The sequence below is a fragment of the Hylobates moloch genome, unplaced genomic scaffold (assembly GCF_009828535.3).
Source record: "Hylobates moloch isolate HMO894 unplaced genomic scaffold, HMol_V3 SCAFFOLD_22, whole genome shotgun sequence".
Classification (NCBI taxonomy): Eukaryota; Metazoa; Chordata; class Mammalia; order Primates; family Hylobatidae; genus Hylobates; species Hylobates moloch.
The window spans coordinates 9,191,651-9,197,650 of NW_026652297.1; the positions used below are offsets into that span (position 1 = coordinate 9,191,651).

Here is a 6,000-nt window from a genome sequence, read left to right on the forward strand (position 1 = left end):
CACTCAGCATCCAGTGGTCACAGGGATCTATGGCTTTCTTTCAAACACCAAGTGTTGACAGTAGTGAAATTCTGGTACCTGATGTGGTGGTCTCACTCCCTTTCCTGTAGTAATATGCAGCTAGAAATTAGAAATCAGGAGGCTGGCCCCCTCCCCCAACCCTAACACCATTCATATGTCAACTCCTGCATACTTAGTGCTTTGAGGAGTCATAACAGATGGTAGTTGAAATTAGCAAGCTGTGATTAGCCACTCTCCCACATGAATGGACCCTGATGTTGACTGAGACCTTTGGCTCTGCCCTTCCTGAAAGACTCTGTTAGGCTAGGACTTCCAGCAACACATCATCCCCATTTGGCTCCAGCTTTTGAAATCTGGCACATATTCTTAACTTATTCCTTCAACTGCGCCCTTCTAGCAGGCACTGTATTCCCCATTCACCTGGTCTTTTTTTTTTTTGAGATGGAGTTTCTTTCTTGTTGCCCAGGCCAGAGTCCTATGGTGTGATCTCGGTTCACTGCAACCTCTGCCTCCCAGGTTCAAGCAATTCCCCTGCCTCAGCCATCCCAAGTAGCTGGGATTATAGGTGCGCACCACCATGCTTGGCTAATTTTGTATTTTTTTTTAGTAGAGATGGGGTTTCACCATGTTGGTCAGGCTGGTCTTGAACTCCTGACCTCAAGTGATCCACCCGCCTCGGACTCCCAAAGTGCTGGGATTATAGGCGTGAGCCACCGTGCCCAGCCCAACCTGGTCTTATCATTAGCTTACACCACTAGCCCACACCACTAGCCCAGCCAGCATCCCGATCAATAGACACTTTCAGTTCCTAACAACTTGGAAAGACAGACTTTCAGAGGCTGAAGTATTTTTGCAGCAACTCATCTTGTTATTCTATTCCATTCCTCCTCAGCTCCATCCTAATGTAAGGGGACTGGGCAGAGGCTAGGCAGCAGTAACAGGAGAGTAGGCCAGGCATCAGCCTCTGTCAGATATCTGAGAAGCTGTGGCAAATTGGCCAGTAACAGGTATCCCTACACAATAGACAATACATGCTCTTCAGGGTGTGGATGTGGGTGCCAGAAAGGTCAAGTCCAGGGGCAAAAGTCAATTAGAAACCAGAGTGTTTAGTCAGATATTGACAAAACTAGAGAACTAGGTACCAGGCACCTCAGGCAAAGACTTGAGTTCATTTTTATTTCACACCTTTAAGTCTGGGGCATCACAAGGCATCCATCATGTGGTTTATATTTACCAATGAGGGGAATACTTCACCAACATCAACAATGGTTAGAAGGTTACATAAAATGTTAAACTTATTAAAAGTTCTCCAAATAGAGCTTACAACTTTACCACTTGTTATTTCAGTAAATGTTTTGAAACTTTTCCTGAAAATAAAAAGCTAGACATCTATATCACATCTTTTGGGGTAGCATTAATAGCCCCAGCCTGAGACTTTTTAGTCTACTTTTAAATGTTTCTCGGCTGGGCCCGGTGGCTCATGCCTGCTATCTTAGCACTTTGGGAGGCCAAGGTGGGTGGATTGCTTGAGCCCAGGAGTTCAAGACCAGCCTGGGCAACACGGTGAAACCTTATTTCTACAAAAAATACAAAAATTAGCCAGGCATGGTGACACATGCCTGTAGTCTCAGCTACTTGGGAGGATCGCTTGAGCCTGAGAAGTTGAGGCTGCAGTGAGCCGTGATCGTGCCACTGCACTCCAGCCTGGGTGACAGAGTGAAACCCTGTCTCAAAGAAAAAAAAAAAGTTTCTCGGCTGGGCGCGGTGGCTCATGTCTGTAATCTCAGTACTTTGGCAGGCCAAGGCTGGCAGATCACGAGGTCAAGAGATCGAGACCATCCTGGCCAACATGGTGAAACCCCGTCTCTACTAAAAATACAAAAATTAGCTGGGTGTGGTGGTGCGCGCCTGTAGTCCCAGCTACACGGGAGGCTGCAGCAGTAGAATCACTTGAACCTGGGAGGCAGAGGTTGCACTGAACTGAGATCATGCCGATGCACTCCAGCCTGGCAATAGAGTGAGACTCTGTCTCAAAAAAAAAAAAAAAAAAAAAAAAAGAGAGAAAGAAAGAAAAGAAAAAACAGTTTCTCTAATAACTTGGTTTAAAGGTCTCATCTTAGGGAATTTTCCCCTGATCAAGTATCCCAAGACCTGGAGCAGATCAGGTAGGATACATTTCCAAAGCCTCCAGGAGCAGAGAAAACTACGAGCTAAGGAAGTCAAGAGCTTTCCTATAGACCACTGGGGCTCATAGTTGGGGGAGCAGAATTCTGTCACAATTCCAACTAATATGACTAGATCCAGGAAGGAGACAGCGCCAGTATAGTCCTAGACCAAGAGGATCCTGAGAGGAAAAATAAGGAGAAGGAAATAAGGAAAATGTCCTTCGTGGTTCACTGGCCATGGGCAACATGATGGTGCTCACATAAAGGCTTAGGGTCATAATGGACAGAGGTGTTGAGAAATCTCATCCATTGCGTCTTGCCCTCATGGCCAGATGTTACCTAAGAGTGTCAGTCAGGAAAATCTAAATGTGGATAATTTTTTACTTCTCCCACTGTTTCTATGCAACTTTATCCTTGAGTGTCTCCAAGTTTCTTTTATGTGCTGTGCCAGAGAGAACTACCTCTTCTTCAGAAACCCTCCAGAGCTGTCACTGCTAAGTGGCTGCTCCACCAGGGACTACATTTCCCAGACTCCTCTGTGGGTAGCTGTGGTCATGTGATAGAGTTTTAGCCAATGGAATGTGAGTAGAAATAACACGCACCACTAGGCAGAGCCCATAAAAAACTCCCATGTGCACTTTTTCATGCTCTTTTCTTACTTCACTGAGGAGTGGAGACACCTCTAGGCGACCTTGAAAACCACATGCTGCAGAAGGCAAAGCCCCTCTCTACCTGTGTCTCTGAATGAATGCATGAAAGACAGTTGCCCCACTGACCTGTACTGTTACATGAGCAAGCAATAAACTATTGTGTTTGAGCCATTATAGATTTGGGGTTCTATTATAACAATTAGCCTATCCTAATATCCTTTTTGATATAGCTGTTATCATTGTGTACAGAAATCTCTGTGCCCTTTCCCCTTTTCTTTAAATCTTACCACAAACTAAAAAAGGAGAATTGGGAGACTTAAATTTAAGTAGCTGTTGGGGACAAATGACACTTACCAAATTAGTGGTCACAACATTCAGATCTTAGAGCCAGAAGAACAGGACTACAGCAGAGCCTCACTTCAAGACAACCTAATATATTAAAGTAAAACAAAAAGTAAAACATAAGGCCTATAAAACAGATATTTTAGTGTGTGATAGTTAATTTCCAAAGGGAGTTGTCCATTTACAAAGGAATATGCCACTGTTTTCCAGTAAATGGCAAGCTTCCTTACTGCCTTTAAAATGAGACTTACGCCTCTCCGCTCCCAATCATTTTAACATAGAATTTCTGAAGAACAGATCTCCCCTGATACGTCAGCTATACGAAGACTAGATGCTGACTCAGGGGATGACTTAGAAGCCAGGAAAATCAGGGTATGATTTCTATGCCTACGTGCTGTTCTCATGTATATGTCAAAACTTTTCTCTTGGGAACTTAACTTTCTTGGGTACGAACTTCCAGAGGTCGTGAAATTATAGGCTTTGTAAAGAACTATGAGTTTTTAGACAAAGTTAAAACAGACACATTGTGTCTTTGCGTTTAATATCATCCCAGATACGATGGCACAAGTAGGAATGAAAATAAGTCCTCTGTAAACAGGGTGATAAGATAATGCAGGTTCATACACAGAACAATCAGAAACGTGCTCAGTAAAGGCAGCACAATTGTGTACATCTTTTTACCAGGGCTGTCATATTTTACCAGGTTCAGTGTGAAAATACCATTTGATGGCACAGGACACGTATTTGCCTAGAACAGGGTTTATTTTTATGTCTGATCGCTCAGTATAAGATCTAGGAAGCAAACAATCCAGAACTCTGGACAAACATTCTGACAGTCTGAAACGGAGTACTCAGGTGAGGGGAGGAAGAGGAGGCAAAACAAGAGGGTTGACAGGGAAAGGCATCAGTTGGGTCATTCTCCCCAGGGTTTCCGTCTTAGTATTTTTTTTTTTTTTTTTTTTGCATTCTTTTCTGATCCTGTGGAGAAGAGAGATATCAGATCCCTTTGGGGCCGTATTTAGAGGGTCTCCCAAATGCAGTCCCTACTCCCAACTCTGGGCTGGGGCTTGGCAAGCTGTAGGCGTCAGGGAACAAGATGGCGCCCTACGGTGAAGGGCGCTGAGTGAGGGGGGGCCAAAAGTGGGCCTTCACTTACTCGGAGGCGCTGGCTCCTCTGAAGCCCAGACGCTGTCAACTCCCTGGGCCCAGGAGTCACAACCGCTTTCATGCTCTGGGTTCTTCACTTCTTGTGGTGATCAGCTCCACATATTTTTCTGATGATGTCACCCATTCTGACTTCCTACATTTTGAAAGTTGATCTACAAGTAAAATCTTTCGTGAGGCTTAAAAAAAAGAAGAAAAGAAATAAAAGGTGTGCTATAGGGAGATGGAGAGAAAGAGAAAGGCCGTTGCCTCTTTATTTTGAGATTTGCTGCAGCTGCGAGTGCCACTCCCCAACTAGTTTCCTGGCTTCAGAGGGAGGCCAGTGGCCGGGCGTGGGTGACGTCAGGGCCAGGCCTGAGTCATCGCCAGCAGCCCGGGCTGGGCTGCCCTGCCACTCGGAAGGGGACAAAAGGAACCTTTGATGTCCAGAGGCCCTCCTCTCAGCACACTCGCCGGCACAGACCAGCAGGCCAGGAGAACATTCCTGCCGTCTCCCCACCCCCAACCGCCCTTCCTACTTCCGGAACAGCCCCAGACAGATTCAACAAGGCCTCCCCAAAGGACATCACCCTCCTGCATGGCAGAGGCATGGCCGTGCTCCGTCAGAGAAGCAAGGAAAAAGAGGCTGTTTCCCTGGGGACCTCTCACTGCCCCTCTGCCATCCCCCTTCTTCTATGTGGTGCCCACCTTACTCAAGTAGTTGCAGTGGTATTGAAAGAGATGCGGAAAGGTGGAAGGCACTTTTGTCACCATCCCCGGGCAGCTCCTGGTGGTCAGTGTCTATTCTCCTCCGCCTCTGTGCTGTGGCCCTGGGCTTCACTTCCTACCCTGGGTGCCAACATGAACTAGCTCTTCCTGGATTTAAGACATGACCACTCTTTAAAGGGATTATTTATATCTCAGTGCCTGGCATGGGGCTTGGTAATTATATGATGAATTAAGGAATGATAATTGTAAAATAAAATAGTAAAGGACACATTAAATACTTAGAGTGAACATTCAAGCCTCTGTGCTTTGTGAAGATTATTTCATTTATTGGTATTATCACAACAAAAAAGCTGTGAGGTAGGTACTATTAATATTCCTAATGCCATAGAGGAGGAAATGGATGCTCAGAGAGGTTAAGACACTTCTCTAAAGCCTCACAGCTAGTTAGTTCATGGCAGAGCCTGGATCATCTAATCTCACATCCTGTTTTCTTAATCATGGTGCTGAGTGACTGGAGTGAATGAAGGAATATTGACCAAGGGCACCCTGGCCAGGAGAAAGGAGACAAAGATAAAGATGGGACTTGAAACCACATCCTACAAGGAAACAGTGAAACAATTAGGAATGTTCTAGCAACATGGGCCTCATGCCTTCTTACTGCGTCAACACCAGGTCTGAGGTTTGGCAAGTGGGTGGCTTACTCAGTGTGGCCAGGAGGGCGAGTCAGTCATCAGGTTCAAGTGGGGATGAGAAACTAGGGAGGTCGGATGGACGCAAGCCTGTGGCATGTGGTAGATGCAAAATCTGAGAGCCACGGGGGACAGAGTACCTTGGCGTGAGCCAGAGTCCACGCTTGTCTTTGTTGCCTTCTGGCCTCATGGATGTAGGTGGGAGGGTCAGTCCATCTGGGGTGGACAAGAAGGCTACAGGAAGAAGGACATGACGGCACT

At 46.0% G+C, this 6,000-nt stretch overlaps 1 protein-coding gene across 1 annotated transcript in view; it reads right to left on the bottom strand.

Moving 5' to 3' along the window:
- The window catches only part of ZBTB38 (zinc finger and BTB domain containing 38), an 81,293-nt gene extending 76,575 nt beyond the window's left edge, over window positions 1–4,718 (bottom strand). Inside the window, exons 1-2 of the mRNA XM_032144211.2 lie at window positions 4,335–4,718; window positions 3,191–3,265 (exon numbers count right to left, since the gene is read on the bottom strand). The gene's annotated coding sequence lies outside the window, so the exon portion shown is untranslated. The remainder of the gene's footprint in view (window positions 1–3,190; window positions 3,266–4,334) is intronic.
- Window positions 4,719–6,000: the final 1,282 nt, after the last annotated feature.